The sequence below is a fragment of the Prionailurus bengalensis genome, chromosome D2 (assembly GCF_016509475.1).
Source record: "Prionailurus bengalensis isolate Pbe53 chromosome D2, Fcat_Pben_1.1_paternal_pri, whole genome shotgun sequence".
Taxonomy (NCBI): Eukaryota; Metazoa; Chordata; class Mammalia; order Carnivora; family Felidae; genus Prionailurus; species Prionailurus bengalensis.
In genome coordinates, this window is record NC_057351.1 from 67,613,446 (window position 1) to 67,626,762 (window position 13,317).

At 42.1% G+C, this 13,317-nt stretch overlaps 1 protein-coding gene and 1 pseudogene across 2 annotated transcripts in view; both read left to right on the top strand.

Annotated features, from left to right (window-relative positions):
- RBM20 (RNA binding motif protein 20) overlaps window positions 1–13,317 on the top strand; it is a 195,788-nt gene that overhangs the window by 11,083 nt on the left and 171,388 nt on the right. The window lies entirely within an intron of this gene.
- LOC122493492 lies at window positions 5,983–6,498 on the top strand (annotated as a pseudogene).

Consider the following 13,317-nt stretch of genomic DNA (forward strand, 5'->3'; position numbering starts at 1 on the left):
TAAACATTTAAAAAAATGAAGAAATCCTGTCACAAACTTACAAGGACTCAGCAAAGCTAAAAAATAATAATATTTATGAAAAAACTAGTAATGCGAGGCTGGGATGAGAGAATGTTTTATAAATTAATGTGATCATATCATCTCTATGTAAATATCTTTGTCCTCAAAATAATTGATAAAAAACTCATCACTTGGCAAGGAAAATATTATAGAAAAAATTGCTGAAATACATCTGAAAAATTGATAAAAAACTCATCACTTGGCAAGGAAAATATTATAGAAAAAATTGCTGAAATACATCTGAAAGTAGGTTGATTGAATTTGAGAATAACTAAACATTCCAATTAAAAACATTATTTCCTGTTTCTTTTTTCCTTTCTTTCTTCTTCTAGCTTTGAGTGTGCCTTTTGGTTTAAAGTGAAATCCATATCTCAATTTAAATTCCATGAGCCAATCTGACTCTGGCATTTGATTTGCTGCCTTACTCTGCTTGTTACGCATGTTAGGCAAGACCTGAATTTGATGCTCACAGAGAGTATATAAACACTTATAATCCTCTCAGCATGTGCTAAAATCATAACAGATACGATCGTTTGATTTGCAAAGAGAGCGTCTGCCAAGTTCGACCACAGCATTTTTAAACCAATTCAGAAAACCAGGATTCCGCAATGATTAAAGTATCCTAGGCTCCTATTAATAGCAAGAATTCCTGACTTGAAACGTGGCAACACCAAGCTCCCTTAGTCTGCTCCAGACACACTTCATGAATGGTCTTAGCAGACTTTGTTACAGGTGTCCTTTCGCTTTAAGACACTGTTGTATGTAAAAACCAGACTTTAATGGAGTTAGGAAATCAGGACAGGATTGTTTGCTTTTGACCTGTGAAAGGGTTTACAGTAAAGATCCTTTAAACAATGAGTTCCTCAGGGTGTTTCAAATAAAAATTTAGTAAGTCTATTTTGTAAGTGATGATTTTTAAAACCTTTTGGGTTGTTTTTCAGTTTTACAGAGGTATAACTGAAGTACGCTAAGCTGTACATGTTTAAAGCATCCATCACATAATCAAGGCAGTAAACATTTTTATTACCCCTGTGAGTTTCTTCATGCCTTAAAAAAAAAATTCTTTTTTACATTTATTTATTTTGGAGAGACAGAGCACAAGTGGGGGAGGGGCAGAGAGAGGGAGACACAGAATCTGAAGCAGGCTCCAGGCTGTGAGCTGTCAGGACAGAGCCTGATGTGGGGCTCGAACCCACACATCGTGAGATCATGACCTGAGCTGAAGTTGGACACTTAACTGACTGAACCACCCAGGAGCCCCCGTGCCTTTTATAATTTATCTTCTGCTCTTTCTCTTAACCCTCTCCCCTCTCAGGCACCTACCCATCTGCTTTTCCATCGTGGTATCTGAGTTTTTGCTTTTTCTAGAATTTTATACAAATGGGATCATAGTTTTTGTTGTTGTTGTTGGTCTGGTTTCTTTCACTCAACATAATGATTTTTGGGGAAAATTTTTTTAAAATTGTGACACAATACACATAGCATTTACTGTTTTAGCTATTTTATTTTTAAAATTTATTTATATGTTTTTAGTTTATTTATTTATTTTGGTAGACAGCAAATGGGGTAGGGGTGGAGAGAGAGAATCCCAAGCAGACTCTGCACTGTCAGCGCAGAGCCCAATGTGGGGCTTGAACTCACGAACTGTGAGATCATGACCTGAGCCAAAATGGAGAGTCAGATGCTTAACCGACTGAGCCACCCAGGCACCCTCATTTTTATTATTTATTTATTTATTTTTGAAAGTTTATTTATTTATTGAGAGAGGGAGGGAGGGAGAGACGGGGGAGGGGCAGAGACAGAGACAGAGGCAGAGACAGAGAATCCCAAGCAGGCCCCCACACTGCCGATGTAGAGCCTGACGCGGGGTTTGAACCCACGAACCTGTGAGATCATGACCTGAGCCGAAACCAAGAGCCTGCTGCCTAACTGACTGATCCACCCAGGCACCCCAATTTATTTATTTATTTTTTATCTTTTTAATTTTTTAAATTTAAAAATTTTTTTTAATTTTTAAAATTTAAAAAAAAATTTTAATTTTCTAAAATTAATCTCTGTGCTCAGCGTGGGGCTAAGACTCACAACCCTGAGATCAAGAGGTCTATGCTCTACCAACTGATCCAGCCGGGCACCCCCATTTTCGCTATTTTAAAGTGTAATTAACTAGTGTTTGGTACGTTCACAAGGTTGTGCAACCATTACCACTGTCTAGCTCCAGACCATTTGCATCATCCCAAAAGGAAACCCTGTGTGCAGTGAGCAGTTATTCGCCATTCCTTCCTCCCCCAGGCCTGACAACCACTAATCTGTTTTCTGTCTCTATGGATTTGCCTTTTCTGGATGTTTTATGTAAATGGAAACATGCTATATATGGCCTTTTGAATCAGGCTTTCTTTCACTTAACATAATGTTTTTTAAGGTTAACCCATGTTGTAGCCTGTGTTAGTACTTTGTTCCTTTTTATTGTTGAATAATATTCCATTATATGGAGAGACAACTTTTTATCCATACATCGGTTGGTGGCTTCTGGTTTTTTCTACCTTTTGACTATTGTGAATAGTGCTGCTGTGAACATCTATGTACAGGTTTTTGCTTGGACATCGTTTTTTAATCCTTTTGGGTATATATCTGGGATTGGAATTGCTGAGTCATACGGTGATTCTGTGTTTAATTTGTTGAGGAACCTCCAAACTGTTTCCCTAAGTGGCTGCACTGTTTTATAGTCTCACCAGCAATGAATGAGTATTCTTATTTCTCCACAACCTTGCCAAAACTTGTTATTTTCCTTTTTTTTGTTTTTTGTTTTTAAATTATGGCCATTCTTGTGGGTATAAAGTGGTATCTCATTGTGATTTGGGTTTGTATTTCCCTAATGAGTAATGATGTTGAGTATCTTCTCTTGTGCAACAAAACCATTTGTATATCTCCTTTAGAGAAATGTCTATTAAGTCCTTTGTCCATTTAAAAATTTCATTGTCTATCTTTTTTGTGTGAAATTGTGAGGGCCCTTCATAAATTCTGGTTACTAGACTTTTGTCAGATACGTGATTTGCAAATATTTTTTTCCATTCTGTGGGTTTGTTTTTCAGCATACGATTTTAAAGTTCATTCCCCCCCGCTTTTTTTTTCACATACCAAAAGTTTGGAACTTTTTATTGGCAAGTGGTATTCCAGTTTATGGATATATCATAAATTGTTTACCCGTTCACCTGTTGATGTATATTTAGGTTGTTTCCAGGTTTTGGCTTTTACAAATAAAGCTGGTATGAATATCCCTTTACAAGTATTTATGTGGACACATCTTTTAGTTTTCTTGGGTAAATATTTGGTCAATGATAGTTTAACCTATTAGGAGATGACAAGATAAAATCAAATAAGATAAGATAAAAATGATAAGAATCACTTTTGGCTGAAAACACCTTTGAATTTTTATTACTAGGTCTTTGAACAGAGCGTGTTAAATATGACCCTTCAAGATGTTTATGTATTTATTTATTTAAATTTCTTTATTTATTTTGAGAGAGAGGGAGAGCATGAGCAAGGGAGGGGCAGAGAGAGAAAGGGAGAATCCCAAGCAGGCTCAGCGCAGGGCCTGATGCGGGGCTTGAACTCACAAACCTGAGCCACCCAGGTGCTCCAACCCTTCAAGGCATTTAAAGAACACACATGTTAGGGGCACCTGGGTGGCTTAGTCAGTTCAGTGTCCGACTTCAGCTCAGGTTATGATCTCACAGTCTGTGAGTTTGAGCCCTGCATCGGGCTCTCTGCTGTCAGTGTGGAGCCTGCTTTGGATTCTTGGATCCTTTGTCACCTCTTTCTGCCCCTCCCCCACGTGTACTCTCTCAAAAATAAGTAAATATTAGGGGCGCCTGGGTGGCTCAGTCAGTTAAGTGTCCATCATCAGCGTAGGTCATGATCTCATGGTTTGTGGGTTTGGGTCCCGCGTCAGGCTCTGTGCTGACAGCTCGGAGCCTGGAGCCTGCTTCGGATTCTGTGTCTCCCTCCCTCTCTGTTCCTCCCCTGCTTGCACTCTGTCTCTCTGTCTGTCTCTCTCTCTCAAAAAGAAATAAAGATTAAGAAAAATTAAAAAAAGTAAACAAAAAAAAGGACACACACTTTTTCATCTTAGTTTTCAGGGTCAGTCACTCATCAGCTTAGTTTCTCTTTTTCTTCTACTGATGAATCTTCGTCCAGTAATTTTTCATTGGAGAAATAATTATTACCGTGGAAACTGGGACACAAGATGGATAAGATGACAAAACTGCAGAACTTCAAGCTGGAAGGGACCCAGAGATCATCTACTTCAATTCTCTAGTGAGCAGAGGAAACTTATGTGCCTGTGAGTAATTTTAAGTCTCCTAGTGATGAGGTGTCTACAGATGTAACAGTGCGGGGGTTGAGTGAATGGCACCGTATTCCTGCTGTGCTCTAGGGCTCACAGGACACCTTTTCCCCCCTCGCTTGTCCCATTTAATCCCAGCAAGCTCATGAAACAGGTAGGCAGTTACCAGTAGTTGAGGGGTCCCTAACCAACGATGGGAGGCTGCCGGCTCAGAGCCAGGCCTTCTGTCCTGTTCCAACTTGTACGTCCTTCTCCCTTTCTGGTGAATCTTTCCCCGCCTCTAAGCTGACTGCCACTGCCTTCATTCAGGCCTCCCAGCTTCTGCCCCTGCCTCCAGCTGGGCCTGTCCTCAGATCTTTCTCTTCTCCACACCAGTTCAGCCTTAATCTTGTCTGTTTGCTCAAAGCCCTGCTGTAGCATCTTGTTGCCTGTAGGTTGAGATTCAGACTGCTTAGCAGCTCTTTCTGGAACAGCCCCCACTTAACTGTCCACGCCTGGCCCTAGCTGCCTCCTGCTCTCTCTCCCTGCACTACCTTTTCTCCTCAACTCAAACATTCCTTTCCTGTTTATGGATTGTGCTTAGACCTCATGTCTTATAGGGAACTGTCCCCGACACCACACAAGAATATGGGCTGGGTGCTCCTATCCTGTGAGGCCTTGTGGCCCCCCAAAGTAGTGTTCACTCCATGCTTGCCTCTTGTTGGTCCACCCCTGAAGACTCCACGAAGTCCTTCAGGTTGGGGCGAGTGTCTTTCATCTTGGTGTCCCTAGCATCTGACAGGGTCCCTGGCACATAGTTTGTTGAATATGACAGAAGGAGCAAGTTGACAGCCACCTAAGTATAGATCTAATGGACTTTGTGATGAAAAAACCCACTCAGAAGGGTCTCATGGGTGCGAATTGATGTGGGAGCGAAGTTTGGTTTTCTCCAACGTATGCGTTATTCTGCCTGCCTGTCTGAAAAGGCTGGAGGAACACAAACAGCCTGCCTTTATGTTTGGAGAGGTGGTGTAAGGGGTGGGGGTGGGGGGTTGGGGAACAGACCCAGGAAGTATAAGAAACCCAAGCTGTGGTCTGGCTGTACCTTCACGTCACTGTGTTAGCAGAGATAGGGCGCTGAGTCTCTTAGGTCCCACCTTTGTTAAAGGGGGTCAGGGTGTGGGCTTGTTATAGGATGTGGGGTTTGTTATAACCATCAGTGAGATGACACGGGAACACGCTTTGAGGAGAATAAAGTGCTGAATACACGTGCATCATAATGGAACCAGGCTTCCTCTCCAGCCAGGGACCCGATCGTGCCTTTCAAGGTACAGGCAGTTGCCAGGCTGGATTTCTTCATCTTCGATCCAAATAGAGAGGGTGGAAATGACCACTCAGAATACCCCTTGAATCCTGTTGCATCAAAGCTTTCAACAACAGAAATTTCTGGACAACAAAAATGTTTTGTTTTGTTTTTTTTTAGTCTTTTTTAAGTCCTAAGCAAACACTATGTTTATTTCAATCAATTGCTAAAACAACATAACTGAAGACAGCTGTGACACCAAGACACTTTATTATTACCTTGACATTTGTGATAATGACAGTTTAATGGTGGCAATGATAATTGGGCAGTTGACCAGTGGCAGCTGCAAAAAGGAGTTGCCCATTTGGCCTTTGAACTCACAAACGCTTTCTTTTTCCTCTTCCTGGGATGGTGTCAAGAGGCTTCCAGAAGGGTCCAGTGTTTGACGCACTGTCGTAAGCTGTCCTACAATACAGCCTCAGACAAAACGAGGCCGCCCTGAGCCCCTGGTAATGGCATTGTTTACCTTTCCAAGGAGGTTGGGACAGCATCAATCCGCATGTGGTGCGTGCCCAGGCCAAGGAGTTCGTGCCGTGAGGCCTAAGGTTCTTATGAAATGAAAAAAACACGTCAGTAGGGCCGTGGTGGTTCCATGTGCGCTAAGTGTGTCCGTGACAGGATCAAGCGTGCTTTCCTTATTGAGGAGCAGAAAATCGTTGTGAAAGTGTCGAAGGCACAATCACAGAGTCCGAAAGCTAAATAAACAAATGAAGGGTTTTTTTGACTAATTAAAAAAAAAAAAAAAAAAGGAAAAGGAAAAAGAAAGGAGTTGCCCAGAACATAACTTAACGCCCATGATTTCTGCTCCGCCGCCCTATTAAAATTGCATTCTGCATCTCCCCGTCCAATCTCCCTTACTTTGCTTTGTTTTCAACCGTAGCACGTTTTCTCTTAATAGCTGATATAACTTACTTCACTTACTGTGTTTTTACTGTCTGTGTGTCTCCTCCTACCCAGCCTGTGTCACGTGTCACATAAGCTCTCCAGGAGCAGCAGCGTTTCATTCAGTGATTTACAGCCCACCCCCCCTCCCCCCAACGTAAGGGCAAGGCCTGGCACCCAGAAGCAGCTCCCTGAATATTTGTTTGAAGGACTGCATGAACTGTTAGTAAAAGTGTCAAACTTAGACACTTACACAGTGGCATTTGTTTCTTCTCTGAGCCCATCTAAGCTGTGAGCTGTATGTGTTTGGTGGTGCAGGAGGCTGTAATGAAAGTGCAAGATATGGGAATATCATAGCCTCTGGTCCTGTGTCATTCTTGGAAGTAAAAGAAGGTGCGGAACTGGGCCGCTCCTCTTGGCCCCAGGCATCAGTGACTCAGTACTTGTATGGCAGGCTGGCTCTGACAGTGGCTGGTCTCATTGGACTCTCTTTGGCAGAGACCCAAGCTGTGCATTTGGTGGGATCTTGATGCTGGACGAAGAACAGGAAGGGCTAGGTCTCGCTCAGTCCCTTGCAGTAGGGGCCCAAAAGACTAGGACGAACACATATCCAGCAATAGGGGATTAGTGAGTGCATTTGGCTGCGTCCTCCCATACAATGAGGACTGTCTCTGTGTGCCGTTAGAAGAAATCTCAGAGGGACGCCTGGGCGGCTGAGTCGGTTGAGCATCCGACCCTTGATTTCGGCTCAGGTCATGATCACGTGGTTTGTGAATTCGAGCCCCATGTCGAGCTCTGTGCTGACCACGCAGAGCCTGCTTTGGATTCTCTGTCTCCCTCTCTCTCTGCCCCCCGCTTACTCTCTCCAAAAAATAAATAAATATTAAAAAAAATAAAGAAATCTCAGGGATATGTCAAGGGAAAAAAAACAGGGTATAGAAAATGTAAATAGTTGCTCCCATTTGTGTAAGAAAAGGGAGAATAGGAAAAAAATATATTAAAAAAATACACACACCTACACAGAAAATTAATTTCACATAACTTTAAATTTTTTTTTTCAACGTTTATTTATTTTTGGGACAGAGAGAGACAGAGCATGAACGGGGGAGGGGCAGAGAGAGAGGGAGACACAGAATCGGAAGCAGGCTCCAGGCTCTGAGCCATCAGCCCAGAGCCTGACGCGGGGCTCGAACTCACGGACCGCGAGATCGTGACCTGGCTGAAGTCGGACGCTTAACCGACTGCGCCACCCAGGCGCCCCTCACATAACTTTAAAACACAGTAATTTGATTATACATCTGTAGTGGAATGTACCTTTTTTTTAATGTTTGTTTTTGAGAGAGAGAGACACACAGCATGAGCAGAGGAGGGGCCGAGAGAGAGGGAGACACAGAATCTAAAGCAGGCTCCAGGGGCGCCTGGGTGGCGCAGTCGGTTAAGCGTCCGACTTCAGCCAGGTCACGATCTCGCAGTCCGTGAGTTCGAGCCCCGCGTCAGGCTCTGGGCTGATGGCTCAGAGCCTGGAGCCTGTTTCCGATTCTGTGTCTCCCTCTCTCTCTGCCCCTCCCCTGTTCATGCTCTGTCTCTCTCTGTCCCAAAAAAAATAAATAAACGTTGAAAAAAAAAAAAATTAAAGCACGCTCCAGGCTCTGAGCTGTCAGCACAGAGCCTGAGGTGGGGCTCAAACCCACAAACCATGAGATCATGACCTGAACTGAAGTTGGACGCTTAACTGACTGAGCCACCCAGGAGCCCCTCTGGTGGAATGTATCTTAAGTTCAAAATAAATTCCAAGTAAATCTTAAACCATTTTCAGTAATATTGTTAGTAATGATATTGGTATTACTATTATGAAACAATTATATATAAAATATTTTATACATATATAGTAAGTAATTGTGTTAAAACCATCAGAAACCAGTGTTTCCAGTATATAAAAAAAGAACAGTTTCATAATTAAAGATGTTAAGTAAAAATCCTGTAATCCTAAATTTGAATTGGAAATGTCAGTGTGAATTCCTGATATGTTTTCTCTTTAACAAATAAAAAAGTATTTCCTAACTTTGTCCACTGAAATGCCTAGAAATAATGGCCAATTTAGTAGCAATAAGCACCCATGACATCCAGATTGTGGCCTCTAAGTACAACTTCCCGCTAAAGAGAACTTTGATCCTCAGAAAAAATGGCTGATTCCAGGTCTGGGACAGTAAATGTACAAGATGTGTTGGAATATCTTGTATCAGCAAGCAAAGAAGCTTCAAAGACCACTTGTGTCCTGTCTGAAGGACTCGAGAGCCAAGTTAAATGGCCTACCAGTGCCCAAATATGGAACAGTTTGAGCATTAAGGAGTGTAAGTATAGTGGATGGATATACATTACATATATTACAATGTGTCACATTCCTAGTTAAAAATTCAATGGTCCTCACTAGGTTGGGGAACCAACTCATTCTGAAAACTGGTCAAGAAAGGGAAAGAATCAGACCTTTCTTATTGATTACCTTAGGGTATCCAAACTGTTGATGAGGAAAATTTCTTTTTTATAGGAGAATACTATCTAATAAACACAGAAGGAATTATAGAATTGGACCATCATCATTTTGCATCCTCTAGTGAATTATGCGTTTAGACAACATGGTTAGTAAGTTCCTGCTAAAACATCAGGCGAAGCTGGTGGGAAACTTTATATGGGATGGATTGGGTTGATGCATTCAAACCCACTGATCATTTTTAATGTGACAAAAGAGAAAGACTTCAGGTATCATGTACCCACCGAGGTAATGCAGCAGGAGGTAAACAGCACTGTCAGAGGTAAAACCTGAATTCATCTGTGCCAGGCTCAAGGTCTAACTACTAGTTTTCTGTAGTATTCTGTAGAATACAGAATACTAGTTTTCTGTAGAAAATACAGGGGACAGAGGAACATGTCAAAACAGTACTATGGAGATAAAAATCAACCAGTTGTGAGTGTGGGACATCCTTCAGGCCTGAAGACCCTTTTTTTTTTTTTTCCAACAAGTAAATTGCAAGGATATATCAGCAGGAGGGGTTCTCTATAGATTAAAACAGATTAAAAATATTTATCCAGTCTATAATCCAGTCTGTAATCTTTAATCTATAATCTTTATTTGGATCCTAACTCAAAAAAACAAGAGAATGATTAGATTACTTAGGACACTTGAACATACGAAATATTGAGACTAAAGAATGATTTATTTATTTATTTATTTATTTATTTATTTATTTATTTATGGCTCTGGTAATGATACTGTGATTATGTTAAGAATAAAAAGTTATTGTAGTTCAGAGCTATATACTCAAGTATTTATAGATGAAATAATGACTCTGGGATTGGCTTTGAAACAATAGTGTAGAGGGTGAGAATGGGTAGGGTAGAGAGTAAACAAGATTGACCAACAGTTAAAATTGTTGAAGCTGGGTGATAGGTAAAGGTTTCATTATCCTGTTCCTCTACCTTTGTATAGTTAGAACACGTCCATAATAAAAGGAAAAAACAAAAGCCCACCAGCTCAGTCAGTTGGCCAGTCCTGATTCCAGCTGTTCCTGAGTTTAACTTTGGACTGTGGAGTATGCTCTTGAAATCACACAGCTAGCCATTGGAAGGGCTAGGATGGTAATTCACATATGTCTGGCCCCAAAGCTCAAGGTCTTAACATCTGACTCTGTACAATTTCTGTCCCTCTGTGGCTTAGACTATTGTGGGATTGTTGAGATTGAGAGTGTATAGGGTTTTACAAGCAGCCATAATAGAAACATGGGGAGATGGGGGCAACAACAAAATAAGAACCAAGTCAAAACCAAAACATCAGAGTTAGTCTTCCTTGGAAGGAGGGAACTTCCCTGGGTGAAAGAAGAGAGGGTAGAAAGATTGCACACGTCCCACCTAAACCTTGTTGGGCTTTTCCTGTCCATCCCCCCACTCCGGGTTTTGTATTTAGAGAGACCTGGGTTTAAGTAGCTTGGCCTGTCACTAACTGTGAGTTTACTGTTCTGTGCCTCGGTTTCTTTACCTCATCTAGTCTGGGGGAGGATCACATAAGCTCTTAAATGTTAATTTAGAAGCATAGAAATTAGAAAGCAGAAGCATAATTAGTTCACCAGGATCCTGAGAATCCCGAAGCTGCGTTGGGGGTTGTGTATTTGGAATGTCTTATGGTCTGGATACCCCTGTCTTGCTTTTCCAGCCCTAGCACATTCTCCAGCATTTTCTCCAGGACCTAGGGCAGCCTTACTTACATTTGGAATTACCATTTAGTCTCAGTGAGGACGATCAGGGCTCTAAGGGTGGTAATTTTCCCAGCTGGCCATGTTTGAGTTTGTTATGTGGCTTGATAGCCAAAGGTAGCCGGAGAAGATCCTTCGCAGGTGGGTCCATAGAAAAGTCCAGCCAGACAGCTGGAGGCCAACTTCAACTTTGCCATCTTTGAGATTGGGAGGAAAAGGTGACATTGCTTGTCCTTTCTGAAGGAAGCACCACATTTTCTTTCCCTTCTACCCCATTTACCCCTTAACCCTAACCTGCTCCCCTTTCCTCACTAAATCTAAGTCTTGTGACACACAGGGCTCAGTCCTGGCAAATGTGGTTCTTTTCGCAAAACTTTGAAGAGTTCCTGGCAAATGCACTTGGTTGAACTGCTTGGTCACCTGGGAAGTATTTAGGAGTCACACCTTGTGGTCTTTGATCCCTGGTGTCCAGCTCACTTTCCCCCACTGCGTGTGACCTGTCCACTTGCTGGGGGCTTGGGTGTGAGTGAGCTGCTGGCCCAGGGAAGCTCAGCCAGAGGGAGCCCTGATTTACGAACTGTCTGGATTTAACTGAGGCTACAGCACTTTTATTAATAGAACATGCTGCATTTCCTTTTTATAAAAATATGAAGATCATTGCACTCAGGAAAATGCCTGGTGACTTTCTGTCTTTAGGGCATGTTCATCACCGGGCTAAAATTAAAAGTGAAGTCAGGCCCTTCTTGAGTCTATTTTTAACTGAGTTTAGCATATGAATGTGAACGTGAAGTCTTTCTTTAGATCTCCCTTAACTCAATTACTTACTTATGCTAAGCATCCCGCCTGGAATTTGGGTCTACCTACAGTGGGAGGCCCAGAGGGGGATAACTCTGCTATCTTAGTTTGTGTGTCTTCACCCATCCCAGCTTCACTTATATCTGGACGGTTAAGGAGGCGTTAGTCATTATACTGAAATAATCATCATCATCATAATACGAGAAAAAAAGAAAACCAACCAACCCACCAACCTAATGGCCATTCTGTGATGTGTAGATATCAAGTAACCCCTAATTGGTACGTATTTTTCCAGGGGCTCCAATTTAGGAGCAGCCACTTGGGTGGAAGAGGAGACACGGGATTGCAGAGAAGACTGTGTCATTCAGGCAGAAAGTGCGAATGGCCCTGGCTTACCAGGGAGACTTGGGACAACAGGTGGAGGGAGGGAGAGGGGAAAAAACTTAGCAAGTGTCATTCCTGTCCAGAGAGTTCCCGATGAGTGATGGGAGTGCTAGGGAAAACTTTCAGAAACCCTCTTAAATTCCCGCTTTGAAATCATTTTAATGTCTGCTCTTTGAGGACTGTGAAGGGAGGGGGGCAGAGGGGCCGAGTTGATCCTAACTCTTAAGATTCTTTGGCCTAAAGTTTCACTTGAAGGCAGGGACTGACAAAGGCTCTTTTTTGAACTTCTTCCTAGGGCCTTTCCCTGTGGACGCTTTTTGAGTAAAACACTTTTTAAAAAAAAGCCTATTTATCATGATCGCTCTTGGCCCTTGTTTTGTTTTGTTTGTTTGTTTGTTTGTTTTTAGGACGGTCATTTTGGGTGAAAAAATATTGACAGTTTGTTTCTGCTGATGTCATTTTTCTTTGCACTTTTACATGAATGTATATCCAGCTCGTGGTGTCCTGAACCCTTTTAAGGTGTCATTTTTAAGCAGAGGAAGAACTTCCTTCTGTTTTTTTGGTATGACAGCAAAGCCATTGTTGAGGATAAGCAGAAGATTAATTTAAAATGCCAATTACTTTTGCTAATCCGCTGATGGTGAGGTTGTTTATGGCTGGAGAACTATGAAAATGTTACCAGATAAAGTGTGAGAGGGGAGAACAGGAAAGGGGTGTGTGTGTGAAGGGGCAGAGGGGTAGTTAGGGGGGCTGGGAATGGTAATTAAGCAACAGGCACCTTCCATATATCGCATTTTCTGTTAAGAGCAGTCGAAATGAAGTATGATGTGTTTATAGGCCACCACGCATCTGTCTGAAAAGTCTCCTATGGGTTTTTGTCTGCAGTTCAACAAACCATTTACTTGCTATAATGATCTTTTCAATAAAACTTTGGGTTAAATGACAATACTTTTGGGCTTAGGAGGTTTTCAGTTCTGAAGACTTTGTACTTTCACTTAGTTACAGTAAATTTTAAGGGATTGGCTCTCCTAGCCAGATTGATAGTTTTGGGTTATGTTCAGTTAGTAAAACATGGTAAGGGTAGGGGCGGGGAAAGCTATGCGTTGCCACGGTCCTTAAGCGTAGTGACTGAAGGACGTTCTCCTGGCTTCTGGAGGAGGCACCTGTGTGGGACCTGGAGAATGGACAGACCCCTGATAGAGTTGTTGAATTCAAAATAATAGGCCATCCCTCTGAAACCATTCAATTTCACCCTTATTAGTTATTCA